Source organism: Dendrobates tinctorius, unplaced genomic scaffold (genome assembly GCF_039654945.1).
Source record: "Dendrobates tinctorius isolate UK_male_01 unplaced genomic scaffold, ASM3965494v1 ptg000040l, whole genome shotgun sequence".
Lineage (NCBI taxonomy): Eukaryota > Metazoa > Chordata > Amphibia > Anura > Dendrobatidae > Dendrobates > Dendrobates tinctorius.
In genome coordinates, this window is record NW_027361708.1 from 20,160,026 (window position 1) to 20,180,732 (window position 20,707).

General features: G+C 41.4%; 1 pseudogene; it reads left to right on the plus strand.

The window, feature by feature from the left end:
* The first annotated feature begins 660 nt into the window (after positions 1-660).
* On the plus strand, positions 661-8,403 carry LOC141088733 (serine/arginine-rich splicing factor 9 pseudogene; annotated as a pseudogene).
* The last annotated feature ends 12,304 nt before the right edge of the window (positions 8,404-20,707 follow it).

Consider the following 20,707-nt stretch of genomic DNA (forward strand, 5'->3'; position numbering starts at 1 on the left):
AAGTAACAGGGAAGGTCAGAGTGGATTCTTTATATATACAATTGTTTCCAGCAAGCATACAAGTGGTATTGTAGTGCTGATGATGGTGTCATTAGAACTGGCCATGTTGCTAGAATATCCCACACATCCCACATGGAGGCCCACTTATTGGTGTTGAAGTGTGGTTGTTCAACTGTGCGACTCACTGGTATGTGATGCAGCTGGAATTCCACAAATGCCTGCTGCTTTTCACTCACACAGCCTCACCAGCATGTGCAGGCTGGAATTCCACCTTGTTGGTACATTGCCTGGACAGAGGACCATCCAGCAATCTTGGTCGTGGTAGGACATGCGGTCCAATGCCTTCTGTCTATCAATCATCCAGTACTATATTGACCCAGTGGGAAATTATGGAGTTGTAACGTCCCTGGCCGTTCTTACTGGTCCACATATTTGATGTTATGTGAACCTTTCTACTAATGACATTGCACAATGCACACCTGATTTGCTCCACCACATGTGTGCTGGAAAGGGAAGGCCCACCTTGAAAAGTAGTAGCGGCTGGGAACTTCATATTGTGAGACAGCCACTGCCATCAGTTTTTGGAAACTGTTCATCTTGACTAGCCAGAAAGGAAGAATTTTGAAGGCAAGTAATTTTGAATTGCTGGAATTCGGGGCCATGGCTCATGTGGCTAAGGGGGTATCTCCTTTTTCCCTTGAGGGTTTGAAGGATGAGGAGCTGAACACTTCCATGGGATGGTGTGGAGATGCTCGGTGACACTGGTGGTAATGGTGCTGTCACATCTTCTCTTTGTGGGAAACAGGTGACCTTGTTGATCATGAATGGAAGGAAGAGGCCAAGACTGCAGGAGAAGAGGGAGTAGGAGGAGGCTGATGTTAGGGCTGGCGGAATGCATTAAATAAAATATGATAAAGAAGCGCATTCGCAACCTGGGGTCCACCGTGCAGAGGTGTAGAACTGCAGCTAATGTTTACAATGGCGGCGCCGCACTGTAAGCAAACTGGGTTAACTGCACACGGTGTGAACGGAACTCAAAGGTACTGTGCTCTGTAGCTCCACATGATGGTATAATGCTACAGAGCACCTAAGGCTAAGCACACTGCATTAAACGTCATGCAGTGTGCACAGAACATAAAGAACCTGCCCTGTTACTCCACAGAGGGATAAGAAGCAACGTGTATAGAACGTGGAAAACTGTGCTGAAAGTATTGCACGTGCTAACAGTTGCGTGTCACAGCATGTGGCCTGGCTGTGCCCTGTGAACTAAGGAAAGCATGCAACGATATGTGGCCTGACTGTGCCCTGAGTACTAGATGATGCGTGCCACGGTGCGTGGCCAGACTGTGCCCTGTGTAGAGGATAACCTGCCTCACTAGGGTCAACTAACGCATCCACTCTCAGCATACACTCACAGACACAGGCCATAAAGGCAGAGCCGAGGCCCCAAGCACACACGACGCAAAATGAATGTGATCGTAGCACGCCGTTGAGCGCATCAGAGATCCTATTATAGACTAGGCCAATCAGAAAGGACCTTCCTCACTGGCCAATTCGGACTTGCCGCAGGACCAGAGCAGCTGACGACCAACCACCAATGAGAGGTCACCACCTCACGAGCATGCTCAGTAGAGTGAATCCTGGACTTAGCCTCAGGAGTGACTGCTCGCTGCTGACTATTGCTAATTACTATTGGTGAACCTGGAGAGGCCACAGTAACTAAGCACACAGCCCGAATCTGAGCAAGACACTGAGGCCGACGTCTTTGCTGAGTAGCATACACTGTGACCCAGACTGAATGGGAGACCGCAGGAGAAGACAAGGCTTGAGATCCATCCTGTGCAGAGGGAGAATCCCGAGGCCTAAAAGCTAACATCTGTCATGCTTTTTAAGACGTGAACTCCTCTGAAACTCGTGCTTAAACTTTAGATGCCTCATCACATCATACAAGTGGTGCTCAGATTCAAAATATATACTCCTCGTTTCAGGGTTTGATGGCATATAGTGCACACCACCTGTCACTTGTTGTCATGACATTCCCTAAAGGAATCCCGGGCAAGGGAGCTCCATTGAGCTGACTTTGGTATGCTCATTTTCTTGTCATGGTGGGCAGTAGCAGCTGAAGTACTGGATAGGGGCTGGCTGCTGTGCTTTTCCATCCTGCTCCCTATTTTGCTGTGCTGCTCCTCTTCCTCCTAAGTTAGCACATCACTATGATGGAATTTCCTCCATATGGGTTCTAGGACCTCATCATCATCCCTATCATCATCTTCCAGCCATTCCACATACCCACCCTCTTTGCTGATTAGCATACTTCAGAAAAACAAAGCACTTGACACCTCTGTTTCCTCATCCTCAATGATGTGCTGCAGTGGTCCGCTAACTGTGTGCACTAGTCCTACCCCGTACTAATCCTCCGACGTAGCAAGTGGTTGGCCATCTGTGCACTCAGTCTCTTCCACTTGTGGGGCAGGGCCAGGTGGATGGTCCATGAAACCCAGCTAGCAGAGTCATCACACAGCAGAAGAGACTGCTGCATAACATGGCATTCAGACAGTCTTGCTGTTTTGAAATGAGGTAAGGTGAAATAATGATGACCATGGTCCTCAGGTGCAAAATCTGCACTTTCAGCAGAGGAACGAGTGGAAACAATGTCAATGAAATAGAGCCATTGTCAAACATGTAATCTACAACCTTTTCAGCATCTTGTGACCTCACCATTTTGCAAGCAGTAGTCAGGCCTACAAAAATATGCAGAAAATCGTGGTGCCTGCATGAACCAGAGGAAGGTGTTTTCTCACTTGGGCACATAGCAGGCACTCAACAACCTCAGCCTCTCCCTGCAGCAGCTCCACTATCACCACCAGCAGCACCACAACCACATTCCTTATTTATTGCTTTCCTCATATTTAAGGGCATTATGCATCATGCTGGAAGTGAACTGTGCACCAGGTAGTAGCAGGCTCTACACACTTCTAGTGGACTATGCTGATCAGCATTATACACCACACTGAAGATGGACTGTGCACCAGGATGGACAGGCATTATAAACCAGGATAGAAGTGTACTGTGCATCAGGCTGTATGGGCACTAGGGTGACCGGATCTCATATGGGGGGAAAAAATGTTGGAATCTTGTCCGTCTGGACCCCACAAAACGATTCCCCTTTCCAGATATTGAGAGAGCCAAAATTTGAGCTCGATCAAACGACGTTAACCCGTGCCGCTCGTCGCTCAAAGTTTGAAAAAATCCAAATTGAGGTATTTTAAGATTTAGGTATTTTGCATAGTCTGTTAGACTATAAGGAATGTGACAACAACATTGCAGAAATAGCCCTGACCAAATTTTCGAACCATTTTTGGTATTTGAATGCAGAGTTGGTGGGATTATCGTTTTTTGATCCCACCATTACAGACAATGAAAAGTTGTTAATGGCTAATAAATTGCTCAGCAGCACAGATGAACCATCAGAGCACGCTAACCTACATGAGTTGATAATTTTACATAGTTATCTAATCTATTCTAGAGCTTTTGTTAAAGTAGTTTTTGAAACGTCAGAATATAATGCTCGGCATTTGCTTACAACTTGCAGGACATATTGCTTTTGTTCTTCATCTTTTGTCAGAAGGTCGTTAAAGTCGGTTACTTCCTACCTCTTTTAATTTTTCTTTCCTAACTTTTGGCTTTACAACCCTAGCATGCTCTGATGGTTCATCTGTGCTACTGAGCAATTTATTAGCCATTAACAACTTTTCATTGTCTGTAATGGTGGGATCAAAAAACGATATTCCCACCAACTCTGCATTCAAATACCAAAAATGGTTCGAAAATTTGGTCAGGGCTATTTCTGCAATGTTGTTGTCACATTCTTTATAGTCTAACAGACTATGCAAAATACCTAAATCTTAAAAAACCTCAATTTGGATTTTTTCAAACTTTGAGCGACGAGCGGCAAGGGTTAACGTCGTTTGATCGAGCTCAAATTTTAGCTATCTCAATATCTGGAAAGGGAAATCCTTTTGTGGGGTCCAGATGGACAAAATTCCGACATCGATTTTTTGCGGTCACCCTAATGGGCACTATACACATGGCTGGATATTTACTGAATGTTTAACTTAAAGGTTACCAGAGTTCACAGTCATTGAGTCTCTCAGCGGCTGTGAGTCATGGAAATCTTAAGGGAAACTTTGAGGGCCGCTTTATGTTTATTTTTAGAGATGGGCAAACCCAAACAGTTAAGTTTGGGGTCTGTAACAAACACCTACTGTTCGGTCCCACAACCCAAGCATGGACTTCACCAGGAAGTCCATGTTACTGTCCAGATTCAGCACCCCGAACACCAGGTGTTTCTCGCTCTGCCCTCTGCATGTTACCGCACTGCTTTCAGCAAGAGCAGATGTACAATGATGAGAGTATTACTGTCATCAGTCCAGGTACCTGAACCAAACTTGTTTTTAAGTGTTCAGCCAAACATCCAGGAGTTTGCCCATCTTTAACCATAACTACAATCAATGAATTTATCTAAGGGTGTATTGATCGTATTGGCACCAGAGGTGTGTCACAGAATTTTATACCATTGGGGAGTGAAGAAAAAAAATTACATTTTTATCACAAAAATTATGATTTTGTCCCAGATCTTACATTATCACATTGGGAAATTAGCAAAAATGGTGCCAAAATTTGTCACACAATCTCTGCTGAAAATGGAAATACCCCATATGTGGCTGTACCATAAACATTATCCATGGCTAGACTCAGTTGAGACAGAGCGTTATTTGATTGTTGGAGCACAGATTTACCTAGAATAGTTTGTGGATTCCTTTGGCAGAGCCCCTAAGTGACAGAAGAACAGACTCCCCCTCAGTTGACTCCCTTTGGAAAATTACACTTCTCTTGGATTTTATCTACTGGTGGAATGATGATTTTGACTCCATGGGTGTTTTCCATGGGTGTTTTCAAGAAACAAGCAACAATAGATGAAGCTAAGTGAAAATTGCAAATACACCACTATAGGGTCTGTGCATTACAGTGCCCAGTACATTGTAGTACCCGTACATTATGTCCAGCTTGTGTTTCTTGGGAAATTAACCTGGAAATTAAGCGATTTCTCATCACTGCAGAAATTACAAACATGTGGATGCTAAATATGGTTTATGTACACTGGGGCTAAGAAGGGAGAAGGCGTTTGGATTTGAGAGCACAAAATTAGCTGGATTTCTTTTGGGAGGCGAGGAGCCACAGTGCTTTTCCAGAGCCGTTGTGCTAGCAGTAAAGTAGAAACCCTCTTTATTGCTATTCACAGATGATGGAGATGAGTGAGAACTTGATTTTTTTGTGAATTGAAACTTTTTCTTTGAACATTTTACATCACATTTTTGATCACATTTATCCTGTGCTCTACACTGAACACTTACATCGGGGTTTCCATCTAAATCTTCGAATTATGCGATTCAAATGAAACTTCAAATTGATTCAATCATTATAATGAAGCAGCAGAGTTACTCTGGACTCCGTCTGCCCTGTCCTTCTTTTCCGAAGTGTACAAAACTGTGCCTCGGTCGCGCTTTTATGCACTCTTAAAAAGATGGACACCACTCAATCATAAGCCAGAAAATTTCAATAGTGTCTCCATTTGCCTCATTATAGGGAATCTTCTGCCGGAGGTTCCATGTAATGTATTTTAGAGATTTACATGAAAGCCATGGTGCAAGCGCTCAGCACACAGCAGAGTAGTTGTGAGCCGAGTCATACTACAATCTTTGGGAGGCAGGATAAACACATAAACAGCAGATCAAGAATTGGTTTTATTTATATTTTACACCATTCCTCGTGCAGTATAAATGATGAGATGCCTATATTCTTATTACAGTGTTACCAAATTTATATAGATTGTCTATGTTTTGCTGCTGTCACATGCTAAAAGACGCTGTTTGCTTTTGCAAAAACAAGTTTTTGCATCAGCATATTTTCAGAGCTATATTTTTCAATATTTTTGTCAACTGAGTCATGTGTGGGCTTGCTTTTTGCGGGATGAATTGACGTTTTTATTGGTATCTTTTTGGGTACAAAACATATATTGATTGCTTGCTATCTTTTGTTGTGCGGTATGAACAAAAAACAGCAATTCAGAATTTTTTTTAATGCTGTTCACTGTGTGGTAAAAGTGATAAGGGTTATTTATTCTTCGAGTCAGTACAATTACAGTGATGCCATATTTATATTTTTTTATGTTTTGTCTCTTTTACATAATAATAATTATTTTATAGAAAAAATAATTGTTATTGCGTCACTATACTCTGAGAGCTCTAACTTGCTTATTTCTACACTTATGGAGCTGTATCATGTCTTGATTTTTGCGGGACAAAAAGATGTTTTCAGCAATATCATTTTTATTTAGAATTGACTTTTAATCACATTTTATTCCACCTTTTTTAGCAAAATGATGAAACTGCATATTTTTGTACACTTATTTTTTTTACGGAGATCACTGAAGGGTTTTATTAGTTTGACAGTTTTATAGACAAGGTCGTTCGAGATGCGGTGATATGAAATATGTGCACTTTGACAACACTATGTTTTTCTTATCAATTATTAATTATAATTATTCTTAATTATGCCAGACGTTTACTCAGTAGGCCCAGGGACATGAGCTATTGTTCATATAAGACTGAACATTCACTCTTATTGTAAATTGATTTGATGTTTGCTGAATTGTTGAATGGCTGCTGCTTATCTCTTGCATCAGGCCTTGCAGCTTATTATCCTGCTACCCTTGGGAAACAAAGGCACAGGTTAATTGAACAAACAATGAAAAAACAAGACTTGTGATTTGTCCAAACAACGGCACTGTTAAGGCCCCATCACACACAGCGATCTCACTAGCAAGATCGCTGATTTTGTGACGCCACAGCGATCTCGCCAGCGTGATCGCTGTGTGTGACGGGGATCAGCAACCAGCCCCCCTGCCAGGTATCGCTGATCGTGCTCGATCGGCCTGGGCCATTTTTCGATCGCTGGTCTCCCGCTGGCCAGCACACATCGCTATGTGTGGCAGCGAGAGACCAGCGATCAGCGACGCTGGTTTCTAATGTAAACATCGGGTATCTAGGAGCTGCGGCTCCTGGATACCCGCTGTTTACCTTGGAAGCCGGCGTACACGCTGGTTTCCAAGGTAAACAGTGGATATCCAGGAGACGCACGGCTCTTAGATACCTGATGTTTACCTTGGAAACCAGCGTGTACGCCGGTTTCCAAGGTAAGCAGCAGGTATCCAGGAGCCGCGGCTCCTGGATACCCGATGTTTACATTAGAAACCAGCGTCCAGCGTCGCTGGTCCTGATCGCTCAAGGTGCTGTCTTGTGACAGCTCACCAGCGATCAGCCTAACGATGTCCCAGCGATCCCATCATGACAGATCATTGGTGGGATCACTGGGACATTGTTATGTGTAACGGGGCCTTTATACATGTGGGCACCTTGGATACATGGTCAAAGATTGTCTATAGGGCCAGGGTCCCATGCATGAAGCCCATCTGCTGGCCAAGACAATCAACGACTGCTGAAAAGAGCCATCAGGGTCTGGAAGACGCTACCCCTAGGATACATCAGAGGATGACATGATATACCGTGTCCACACTATATGGCAGATTGACAACTCTACAGCAGCTTCCACCATCACCACATCCAGCTTGTCAAGAATAGTATTATCAAGGTCAAGGGACCTCGGAACACTGTATCTTCCATCACCTTGGTCAGCCCAGATATTGTACCCCCAGAACACCATTTACCATCCCACCAAGTGGCCATCTCCAAGGATGGGGTCAGCACTTGGGGAATGGGCACATTTACGTGGGCAATTTATTCACTGATATACGGGAGAAGGAGCTGGAGGAGTTGTTCCATCGAAACAGGCGCATCCATCCCATCAAGCTGAAAAATTGCAGAGGAGGTGGTGCCACACTATTCACCTTCATCAGTTTCCAGGATCCACGGGATGTGGAGGACACCATGATTGGACACAATGGGTACAAATTCAGTTCTCGTAGGTTACTTGTGGAGTTTCTCAGGTCATGCCGGGGACCAGGGGGAGGTTATGGAGGACCCCGCAGGAGGAACAGACCCCCATCCCCGTGCACTGAATACAGAGTCCTTGTCTCAGAGCTTTCCTCATCAGGAAGTTGGCAGGATCTAAAAGATCATAAGAGAGAAGCTAGAGGTGTCTGCTTAACTGATGTGCACAAGGATGACATGGGGATTGTAGAGTTTATTTGCAAGGAAGATATGGAGTATGGTTTGAAGAAACTGATATACAAAATTTAGTTCTCAGGAAGGTGAAACCTCTTACATTCATGTCTGTGCTGAAAGAAATACTGATGGACAGTCCCAGACAAGTGGAGAAGGATGATCGGAAGCCTAATAATTCTGGCTAATTAAGGAGGAGAAATGTGACGACACTGTGCTTAATCTTAATAATGCCAGACATATATTCAGTAGGCCCAGGGACATGAGTTATTCTTCAAATAATTATTAATTATGCCAGACCTATGTTCAGTAGGCTCAAGGACATGCGTTATAGTTCATATAAAACTGACTTATTGTACATTGAATTGATGTTTCTTGAAATGTTGAATGATTACTGTTTACCTATTGCATCAGTCTATCCAGCTTATTAATTTTGCTATCCTAGGGAAACAAATGCACAGGATAATTGAACAATGTTTGTTAACATGTTGATTACCCATTCTATCAGTTCATGCAACTTGATCTGCACATATTGAAGGACAAACTATGCAGGCTATTTGAACATTGAGAGATGACCACCTCCCACCTTTCCCCAATCATGTGGAAAAATGCCTGAATAGGAGCTGTGAACTATGAAAGGAGGATCTGACTCTGTTACAGTAGCCAAGGCACCATAACTCCAACCGGAGGAATACAGATTTGACACTCTACAAGATGTCAGTTTAAGGGACCACGGCCACCAGCTGGAGTAATTCAGATCTGCTCTATTAACCAGCACTGAAATCTCAAAGACGTTTGGAGAGTCCAGTTTGAGACAATCAGGTTAACTGGCCATATGCCTCAATGGACTCTGTCAACTTCCTAAGCTTGCCACTTCCTCCTCTTTGTGGGTGCCCACCAAAAAATGGAGGGCTACTGGTTGGAGTAGTTGACCCTGGAAGCCCCAAAGTTACAGATGTCCTAATTCACAGCAAGCCAGTGGAAGGGTGAGACTCTCATTTGCACCATCTTTTGTACTTGCTGGGTCTTAATGTAAGTTATTGACTTTTGTTGATCAAATATAGTGGTGGAAATAAGTATTTGATCCTTTGCTGATTTTGTAAGTTTGCCCACCGACAAAGACATGAAGGCCATAAAGGTGCCTTCGTGAGCAACATCCCCCTGCTCAAGAAGGCACCTGTGCAGGCCCATCTGAAGTTTGTCAATGAACACATGAATGATTCTGTGAGTGATTGGGAGAAGATGCTGTGGTCAGGTGAGACAAAAATTGCGCTCTTTGGCATTAACTCAACGTGCCGTGTTTGGAGGAAAAGAAATGTTGCCTATGACCTAAAGATCACTGTCCCCACTGTCAAGCATGGAGGTGGAAACATTATGTTTTGGGGGTGTTTCTCTGCTAAGGGCACAGGATTACGTCACCGCATCAATGGGAGAATGGATGGAGCCATGTACCGTAAAATCTTGCGTGACAACCTCCTTCCCTCTGCCAGGACATTAAAAATGGGTCATGGCTGGGTTTTTCACCAAGACAATGATTCAAAACATACAGCCAAGGCAACTAAGGAGTGGATCAAAAAGAATCATATTAAGGTCATGGAGTGGCCTAGCCAGTCTCCAGACCTTAATTCCATAGAAAGCTTGTGGAGGGAGTTGAAGCTCTGAGTTGCCAAGTGACATCCTCAAAATCTTAATGATTTAGAGATGATCTCCAGAGAGGAGTGGACCAAAATTCCAGAGACATGTGCGCAAACCTCATCATCAATGACAAAAAATGTCTGACTGCCAACAAGAGTTTTGCCACTAAGTATGAAGTCTTGTTTGCCAGAGGGATCAAATACTTATTTCTCAATGCAAAATGCAAATTAAATTAAATGATTTATATAATGTGATTTTCTGGATTTTATTTTTGATATTCTATCTCTCACTGTTCAAATTTACCTACCCTTAAAATTATAGCCTGTTTGAGTCGTTGTCAGTGCACAAACTTACAAAATCAGCAAGGGATCAAATACCACTGTATATTAATAGTTCCCTAGTGTGTTACTCTCAACCTGTGTTGTCTGAGTAGTATTATGCCCACGGTAAAGGCGTATGGGCATTCAGTGGGATGAGCCCTGGTCTATTCTTTCTTTCTAAAGACAGCCTGGCCAGAGGATGAGAGCAGCTATGACCCTCGTGACTCCACATGCACTTTTTTGCTTACTTTTTTTACATTAATATAGGTATTTGTAGGTATAATTTTATTTTGTTTTTGTATTAGTTTGTGATTTTTAAAAAATATTGTACATATTTTTTACTTAGTCCCTCTATGGAACTTTAACTTTCATTTCTATGATTGTTGATATAATGCATTGCATTGTACCAACATTGCAATGCATTATACATGTCCGTATTGCACTGAGAGAAATCTCTCAGATCATAATCTAATCAGGCCACTGTTGCTGGCACAGCCGAGATCATCATGATGAATTTGGGCTGCCATTATGAACATCAGGCCCTCGCAATGACATTGCGTGGATGCCGATCAGAAGGATAAGGGAGCCCCCTCCCTATCCTAGCTTCCTAGATGTTACAGTATGATCAATATAGATCTTAGCATGTAGGGGGTCAAACTGTCAAGGGGCGGTGTGGGCACTGCTCTTGACTGTGGCAGCCAGAGCTTGGCTATCATGTAAACCGATCTTCCGGCGGTAACCATCAGTCCAACTTTTGTGCCAAGCACGATTCGCCATGACATACCTACTGTACATGTCACCGGTCAAGAACCGCTATCTGACATCAAATGTCATAAAGTGGTTAAGACTAGACTGCAAAATTACAATCTTGATTATATGGGGTCATGATATTTTTAGGTTGCCTAAAATATTGCCTGCTATGGCTGAATGGCTGGTTAGAAAGGTACTTTAGGGTAGTTTGCCAATTATAATAACTAAGGCACCGCATTGCCGCCTTCAAACAAAGTACGATGCAAAAAATATTATGGGACATATAGAAAGGATATATGATTTTGGAATGCCACCAGCCAAATGTTGTATACCCTCTGCTTATTTTATTATAACACATTATTTCTCTTATTAGTGATGATTTTTCCCTCTTCATTTTTAGTAACAGTGATACAGTCATAACTAAATTAGATATCAATAACAGGAAGAATGAGATAGGAAATATTTAGTAAGAAAATGTTTGTCATTTATTGGTAGTTACTTATGTAATTAAATGCTATTGTGTCTTTTTACGAAGATGCCTGGGACATTTGCTCATAATTATAATACATTTTCAACACTGCAGGAATGACAGATAGAAATATCAGAGACACCACCCTGCTTTTCAGGAAATGTAAATATAACATTGCCCAACACCCAGGGTCTCTGAGCATGTCACTCTCAAACCTATAAAAACTGCAGAGTTGGAAGAGACAAAACAGTTAAACCAAAAAAATCCTTTGTGTTCAGTTATCTCTTACATCTAACATACAAACTCTTCAGGAGAACCATGTCTGGTGTGAAGGGACAACAGAAGAAATGCCCAGAGCCTTGTCCACCACCCAAACAGCACTGCCATGATCGTAAGTACATTATTTTTGCAGTTTTCAAATTTCTTTATTTTATATATTTTTGGCTACTAACAAGATGAATGTATATCTGCCGACAGAAGACGATATTCTTATCAGAAGAGTAGTTCTTTCTGAATATAAATGTAATTTTTCTGCGGGGAATTTAGATATCGGTTATTCATATTCAAGTTTGCTTTTGATAAGATCCTTTGGAATTATTTACTCAGTTAATGGTTGAGCAGAAACAAACTATAGGGATTTTTAAAAAAATCTAACTAACCTTAATTTGTAATGTTTTTTATATTATAAGCAATATCCATTTAATGTATATAAATTAAGAGAATATAATTTTTTCAACACTTAATTCGCACACTGCTTCAGGTATCTCCACCGAGACAGTAAAGTATTAATATTTTGTTAACCATTAACTTACGGTATGTTGTGAATTCATTGATTGGCTGTAGAGGTCAGGTGACTGACAGACAACATTACATCACTTCCAGTAAGATGAAATCCTGTTCATCATTCATCTGACTGCTGCAGCTAAAAGCTATTCTCTAAGGCTACTTTTAGACTTACAGCGTTTTTTGTGGCCCGTTATTGCGGCCCGTTCTTGCAGGCCACATCGCCGCAATTTTTACGGTCTGCCGCAATAAAGGACTGCAAAAAACTTGCTGATCGACTTTTTTCATTTTTCCAATATTATGGAAATAATATTGGAAAAAAAAATGGCGATATGCAAAATCGGAAGTGACGGTACACCGCAAAAACAAACTTCCAATTTTCAATGGGGGCCGTTTCTGTACACTGTGAAAAAGATCGAGAAGGCTCAATATTTTACCATGGCCGCAAATATGGCCCCCACGGCCGTACGGCACACAGCACACTGTGGAATTTTTGCGGGCCGATTTTGGGACCAAATAAAAATCTATTGGGGCCGCAAAAACGGCCCGCAAAAACACAGTAAGTGTAAAAGTAGCCTAAATGCTGAGGTGTTTAAGAGAGAAAATAAATTATGTAGCCAGGATCTATTTCATGCTGCCCATGACAGGTTCCCTTTAAGTCTACTTTAATTGAGGCTCTAGTAATAACTGCACTTACAGTACATATCCTATAGACTGCACAATAACCAAAATTATTTTTCTTTGTGCTTTGTGATGAGGATGAGTAGGATTTCATGCAACACATTTCCTGAATTTCCTCTTTTCTTTTCAATCAGACTAAATAGAATTATTTTTGTTTCAGCTTGCAAGCCAGTGTGCCCTGAGCCAAAATGCCCTCCTCCTCAAGGTAAAAATAGAAGCTGAATACTTTTATCAATATGTATTTAAAATTGTATTTCCATTTTTTTAAAAATCCAAACGTTTTTATTTACCTATAATACCTGTACAAACTGTGAACTTTCGTATGTCCATTTTTCAGTGTGTAAACCACAGCCTGTGTGCCCTGAACAGAAATGTCCCCCTCCTCATGGTAAGGCATTTACCGAATCTATTCCTTCTTATATTTAAAATAATTTAACTGCTCAGTCATAGAGAATATTTGTAAGTAAATGATCATTTATTATCATTCTCAATTCTCATTATAGAGTAGCATTGTAGGAATGTAAGTAAGAATAGCCATGGTTGGTGTAAGTTTACTATCACTGATAAAGTGTTTTCTATTCTATATTCAGTAGTGCAATGTAAACCAGTTCCACATTGCCAGAAACAACAGGACAAGCTTGTGTGAAGAAGACGTAAATGCCTTATGACAAATATGATATGACGAGCTCTTCTGATGTTATTATATGCTTTATAAGAGAAAACACTAAGTTATATTACATGGATATGTTATGACTGCCCAACATTAAAAGCTGTAAAAAATAAATAAATATGGTTTTCTGATTATTTATAGGTTTTTAAGTGTAACTGACTTCATGATATCATTACTGTAAAGAATATTGGAGATATAATTCCATGTTAATCAGCTGTATACTATTGGGTCTGGAATAATTAACACCAGTCAGCATGTGTTGTGGTAGCATGACACGTGGCCAGCTCAATTAAAGAAAAAGATTCATACCCCCTCTAACTAGCAGCTGGTATGCAACCTCCTACAGGAAGATCCCCTGTGTATCCAAGCCATGCGGCTTGAGTCCTTTGTACAGCCAGGAACAGTGGCTGGAACAGTTTGTCCTTTGAGGAAGCTAGGAGACAAGTCGCGGGGGACTGTCAGAAGATGTGGCAGTCTCATCTATTTTGGCCACATCCAATCAGGGGTTTCAGACGAAGCTGAAAACCGACAACAGCCTAAAAGCTGTTAATGAGCAGCCGACACAGCCTCCCCCAGACTCAGACCTCGAGCGGGTGGTCTACGACCAAGGACGACTGTACCGGGTAACAGTTCAGTGAGGTTCACAGAGGTGTGGCACAGGGACTGATATTTGGTGGTAACCTATCTGTTCAGGGCAAAGTTGTTGAGGATTACACATGAGATTCTGAAGGCCGGACACCTAGGGGTCACCAAGACCAAGCCAGGATAGCCCAGAATTTCTACTGGTCAAGGATGGGGGCCGATGTGGCTACCTACTGCCGTTTGAGTGACACCCGTCAGAGGGTGGCACCTGTCAGAGGGTGGGAAAGTGGGGCGACGCACCAAAGACCCACTGGTAACTGACCATTATTGAAGAGCCTTTCAGGAGAGTGGCTGTGGATTTGCTTGGCCCGATGGCCACTCCCAGCAACTCCAAGAAATGCTACATACTGATGGTTGTAGACTATGCCACCCGGTACCCGGAAACGGTAGCCTTGTCGTCCATTCAGGCTGACAAGGTGGTCACTGCCTTACTGGAGATTTTCTCCCAAGGAAATACTCACTGACCGGGGATCCCAGTTCTTGTCGCTGCTGATTGAGTACCTCAGTAAGCAGATACTGGTGCAACATCTGGCCTGTGCGTATAGTTCAATAGCACCCTGAAGCAGATGCTTAAGATGTTGGTCAATACCCACGGGTGTGACTGGGAGCAGTACCTCCCACACCTGATATTTGACTATTGGGAGGTTCTACAGGCCTCAACGGGGTTTACAAGCATGCCGCTCCTCTGAGCTATGCCAACCCCCCACCAACATCAAACACGTGCCTCATGCTTATCATACACCACTACTATCCTAGCTAAAGTGCTCAAAATGCTTTAGTGGCAACGCAAATAGTTTACCAATTTTTTCTGATTTTATAAAATTATGTTCATGTTCTCAATCATGAATCCGAGTGCCATATTCGTGCCAAATTTATGTTTGATGATCGGTTTTTGAACATATTTGCCCATCTCTACCCCTTAAGTACAGAGTCTAGTAAAGCAATAAGAAATAAGGCATTTAAAGACAAAGCTTGGGTGAAGAAAGAAAGAGCTTTGAGATTAGAGTTTGAATTAAAGGAAGTTGCTTTTTCATAGGAGGGTCTGGGTACAGTAAAGATAAGACCCTTGAAAGCAGAGCCAGTTTTTACTCTTATTTCATGCCAACTGCTCCCTGTGTATTGTGGTTGTGGTTTGTTTTACTGTTTTGTTTTTTGTTTCTTTAATTTTTAAATAAACCAGCCATATAGTTCAAGAGCTATGGGCCTTTTATTCAGGGCTAATATTTATTGTTTTAACCAAGGGGTTGCTGATGACAAGAGTAATAAGTCTCCACATGATAGACAGTGAGGACATCTATAAACATAGATGTTTAGACATTGTGGGGAATAACTACTTTATGTTGTAACATAGTAACAGTTAGCGAGTTCAAAAAAAGACATTTGTCCATCCAGTTCAGCCTATATTCAGACAGAATAAATCCCCAGATCTACTTGTATGTCCTTCTAAAGAACCTAATAACTGTAAGATACAATATTGTTACGCTCCAGGAAGACATCCAGGCCTCTCTTGAACCCTTTGACTGAGTTCGCCATCACCACCTCCTCAGGCAAGGAATTCCAGAATCTCACTGCCCTAATAGTAAAGAATCCTCTTCTAAGATGCAGAGAATGCCCCTTTGTGACCATCACATTCATTGGTATAAAAAGATCCTCAGAGAGATATTTGTATTGTCCCCTTATAAACTTATACATGGTTATTAGATCGCCCCTCAGTCGTCTTTTCTCTAGACTAAATAATCCTAATTTTGCTAATCTCTCTTGGTATTGTAGTTCCCCCATCCCCTTTATTAATTTTGTTGCCGTCCTTTTTTCTCGCTCTAGTTCCACTATATCCTTCCTGAGCACCTGTGCCCAAAACTGTACACAGTACTCCATGTGTGGTCTAACCAGGGATTTGTACATAGGCAGTATAATGCTCTTATCATGTGTATCCAGACCTCTTTTAAAGCACCCCATGATCCTGTTTGCCTTGGCAGCCTCTGCCTGTCTCTGGCTGCTCCAGGTAAGTTTATCATTAACTAGGATCCCCAAGTCCTTCTCCAGGTCAGATTTACCCAGTGGTTTCAAATTCAGTGTGTAGTGGTGATAATGAATCCTTCTTCCCATGTGTATAACCTTACATTTATCATTGCTAAACTGCATCTGCCACCTTTCGGCCCAAGTTTCCAACTTATCCAGATCCATCTGCAGCAGAATACTATCTTCTCAGGTATTGACTGCTTTACATAGTATTGTATCATCTGCAAATCTGTTAATAAATATGTTGAAGAGAATAGGTCCCAACACCGACCCCTGTGGTACCCCACTGGTCACAGCGACCCAGTTAGAGAATATGCCATTTATAACCACCCTCTGCTTTCTATCACTAAGCCAGTTACTTATCCATTTACACACCTTTTCCCCCAGTCGCAGCATTCTCATTTTGTGTACCAACCTCTTGTGTGACATGGAATCAAACGCTTTGGAAAAATCAAGATATACCACATCCAATGACTCACCTTGGTCCAGTCTATAGCTTACCTCTTTATAAAAACTGATTAGATTGGTTTGACAGGAGTGATTCCTCATAAACCCATGCTGATATGGAGTTAAAGTTATTCTCATTGAGATAATCCAGAATAACATCCCTCAGAAACCCTTCAAATATTTTACCAGCAATAGAGATTAGACTTACTGGCCTACAATTTCCAGGTTCACTTTTAGAGCCCTTTTTGAATATTGGTACCACATTTGCTATGCGCTAGTCCTGTGGAACAAACCCCATCGCTATAGAGTCCCTAAATATAAAAAATAATGGCTTGTCTATTACATTACTTAGTTCTCTTAGTACTCATGAGTGTATGCCATCCGGACCCGGAGGTTTATCTATTTTAATCTTATTTAGCTGGTTTCGCACCTCTTCTTGGGTTAGATTGGTTACCCTTAATATAAGGTTTTCTTTGTCTCTCGGCATTTCACAAAACATTTCATTTTCCACCATGGAGAAGAAGGTGTTTAATATATTAGCTTTTTCCTTGTCATCTACAACCATTTTTTCCTCACAATTTTTTAAGAGGCCTACACTTTCACTTATGATTCCTTTATTATTGGTATAGTTGAACAACAGTTTGGGATTAGTTTTACTCTCCTTAGCAATGTGCTTCTACAGTGGGGAAAAAAGTATTTAGTCAATCACCAATTGTGCAAGTTCTCCCACTTAAAAAGATGAGAGAGGCCTGTAATTGACATCATAGGTAGACCACAACTATGAGAGTCAAAATGAGAAAACAAATCCAGAAAATCACCTTGCCTCTATAATATTTTAGAGCTTCAACGGTGCCATCCTGCTTTAGTAGTTTAAATGTTTTTTTTTCTGTTAATTGTCCCTCTTCTTTGTTTAGCCAATTTGGGTTTTTCCTATTTCTTGTCCTTTTATTACCCCCTGTTATAAACCGTTTACAGTGCCTATTTAGGATGTTCTTAAACATTTCCCATTTATTATCTGTATTCTTATTTCTGAAGACATTGTCCCAGTCAACCAGATTAAGGGCATCTCTAAGCTGATCAGACTTTGCCTTCCTAAAGTTCAGTGTATTTGTGACTCTCTGACATGTCCCCCTAGCGAAAGACAGGTGAAACTGTACAATATTGTGGTCACTATTTCCTAGATGCCCAACAACCTGCAGATTTGTCATTCTGTCAGGTCTATTAGATAGTATTAGGTCTAAAAGTGCTGCTCCTCTGGTTGGATTTTGCACCAGTTGTGAAAGATAATTTATCCAGTGGTTAATTAACAGGTCGTGTCTGTGTTAAGTAAAACTTTTCTACCTGTTGCTCATATGGTGCATTGTTTAGAGTTTGGTTAATTCTTGAACATTTGGTAATTGTACTACTTAGTGTGTTTTGAAAATGCTGAATTATGGGTCTCATTTGAGCACTGAAAATATTAAGGGAATTGTCTAGGGATAAAATATTGATGACCTATTTATGTGATAGGTAGTCAACATTAGTTTGGTGTGGTCCAGGAGCTCCCAGCTGTTTTTGTTCTGGGGAAAGTAAACAATGTATGACATTGGTATAGTGTACCTCCGGACATTGTTTAATGGCATCTCCCAGGTATTATCTCCAATTCAACTGAATTCAGCTGTCAGCACAGCAAATAACAGATTAGAACTGATATTGATTACGTATCTTATAGATAGGTCATCTGTATGCTAGTCTCAAAAAAGCAATTTAAAGTCTATGGATGCCACTAGCCTACAAAAATAATTTTTACATATATTAGAGGTATTTTTTTTTAGCTAATAAATTTGCTGTGAATTTCAGTATGCAATCTTCCTTGCTTCATTCATGTTCAGTCCCAACTAGTTTCTATTTCTACCATTATACCCGCAGAATTCTATATGAGATTATTATTATTTATTTATATAGCACCATTGATTTCATGGTGCTGTACATGAGAAGGGGTTACATCCAAATTACAGATTTCACTTAGAGTAAGCAAACTAACAATGACAGACTAATACAGAGGGGAGAGGACCATGCTTTTGCAGGCTTACATTCTACAGGATGGTGTGGAAGGAAACAGTAGGTTGGGGGGTTGCAGCAGCTCTGGTATTGGTGAGGCCGTAGCTCTGGTAGTGGTGAGGAGGCAGCAGGGTCTTTGCAGGCTGTAAGATTTCTTGAAGAGGTGGATATTCAGGTTCCATCTGAAGGATCCGAATGTGGTTGATAGTCAGACATGTTAGGGTACAGAATTCAAGAGGATGGGGGATATTCAGGAGAAGTCTTGGAGGCGATTAGGTGAGGAGCGAATAAGTGTGGAGGAGAGAAGGTGGTCGTGGGAGGACTGCAAATTACGTGAGGGAAGATATTGGGAGATTAGTTCCGAGATATATGGAGGAGACAGGATATGGATGTCTTTGTAGGTCAGTATTAGTAATTTAAACTGGATGTGCTGGGGGAATGGGAGCCAGTGAAGAGATTTGCAGAGTGTAGAAGCAGAGGAGTAGCGAGGTGAGAGATGAATTAGCCATGCAGCAGAGTTAAGGATGGACTGGAGAGGTGCAAGAGAGTTAGCAAGGAGGCCACAGAAAAGGATATTGCAGTAGTCAAGGCAGGAGATGATGAGGGCATTCACAAGCATTTTAGTAGATTGAGAGTTGAGGAAAGGACGGATTCTGGAAATATTTTTGAGCTGGAGGTGACAGGAGGTGGAAAGAGTATGGATGTGCGGTTTGAAGGACAGGGCAGAGTCAAGAGTTACTCGGAGGCAGTGGATTTCCCATACAGGGGAAGGCGTGATGTCATCATTAATTGTGATAGATAGATCAGGTAAGGAAGATCTGTGAGATGGAGGAAAGACAAAGACAAAAGAATCTAAATAGTAAAAATATTGGAGAAAGAGAAACCAATCACAAACTAAAATGTTTCTGTACTAATGCTCAAAGCATGGGCAACAAACAAGGAGAATTGGAACTACTAATATAGGAAAAGAAATATAATGTCATTGGAATCACTGAAACTTGGTGGGATAATACACATGATTGGAGTGCAAGGCTAGAAGGATACAACTTATTTGCTAGAAACAGACTTGATAAACGAAGAGGAGGTGTCGTATTTTATGTTAGAAACGTGTATATTTGCACAGAGATTGAAGCTTCGGAAACTGGGAGTTCTGTGGAAACTGTTTGGGTAAGAGTACAAGGACAGAACAATGGAAAGGACACCATAATAGGCATTTACTACAGGCCGCCTGTGCAAGCTGAAGATATGGATGAACTCTTTATGCATCAAATGGCCAAGTTCTCCAAAAAATATGACATAGTTGTCATGGGAGATTTCAACTATCCAGACATTTGTTGGGAATCTCTCTCAGGCAAAACTAACAGGTCAAGGAAATTCTTATCCTCTCTTGCTGACAACTTTATCTTCCAAAAGGTAGGGGAGAAAACAAGGGGAACTGCTACCTTGGATCTAATCCTTATAAACAGGGAGGAAATGGATGAGGAGGCAAAAGTGGCTGGGACCCTAGGAGGTAGCGACCATGCTATTTTAGAATTTTGGATAACTAGAGGAGGAAGACTTGTGAAGACTCAGACGTCAAGGTAAGATTTCAGAAAGACAGATTTCAAGCAATTCAGAAAGAGAATTGGAGGGATCCAATGGCTGGATATACTTAAGGACAAAAATGTCCAGGAAGGATGGGAAATCTTGAAAAATGAAATTCTCAAAGCACAATTGTTACCCATTCCAAAAAGAGTGAAGAATAAGAAGCTTTTAAGGAAACAAGGATGGATGAACACAGAACTTAAGCACATGCTAAAAAGGAAGAAAGAAATGTTTATAAAATGGAAAGAGGGAGGCATATCTAAAGAAGAATATAATGCTGTCTGCAGAACTTGCAGGGCTCAAATCAGATTATTAAAGCTTACAATGAATTGAGGTTTGCAAGAGATGTTAAAAGCAATAATAAAGGATTTTGGGGATATGTCAAAAGCAAAAGAAAAGTCAAAGATGCTATAGGATTTTTACAGGA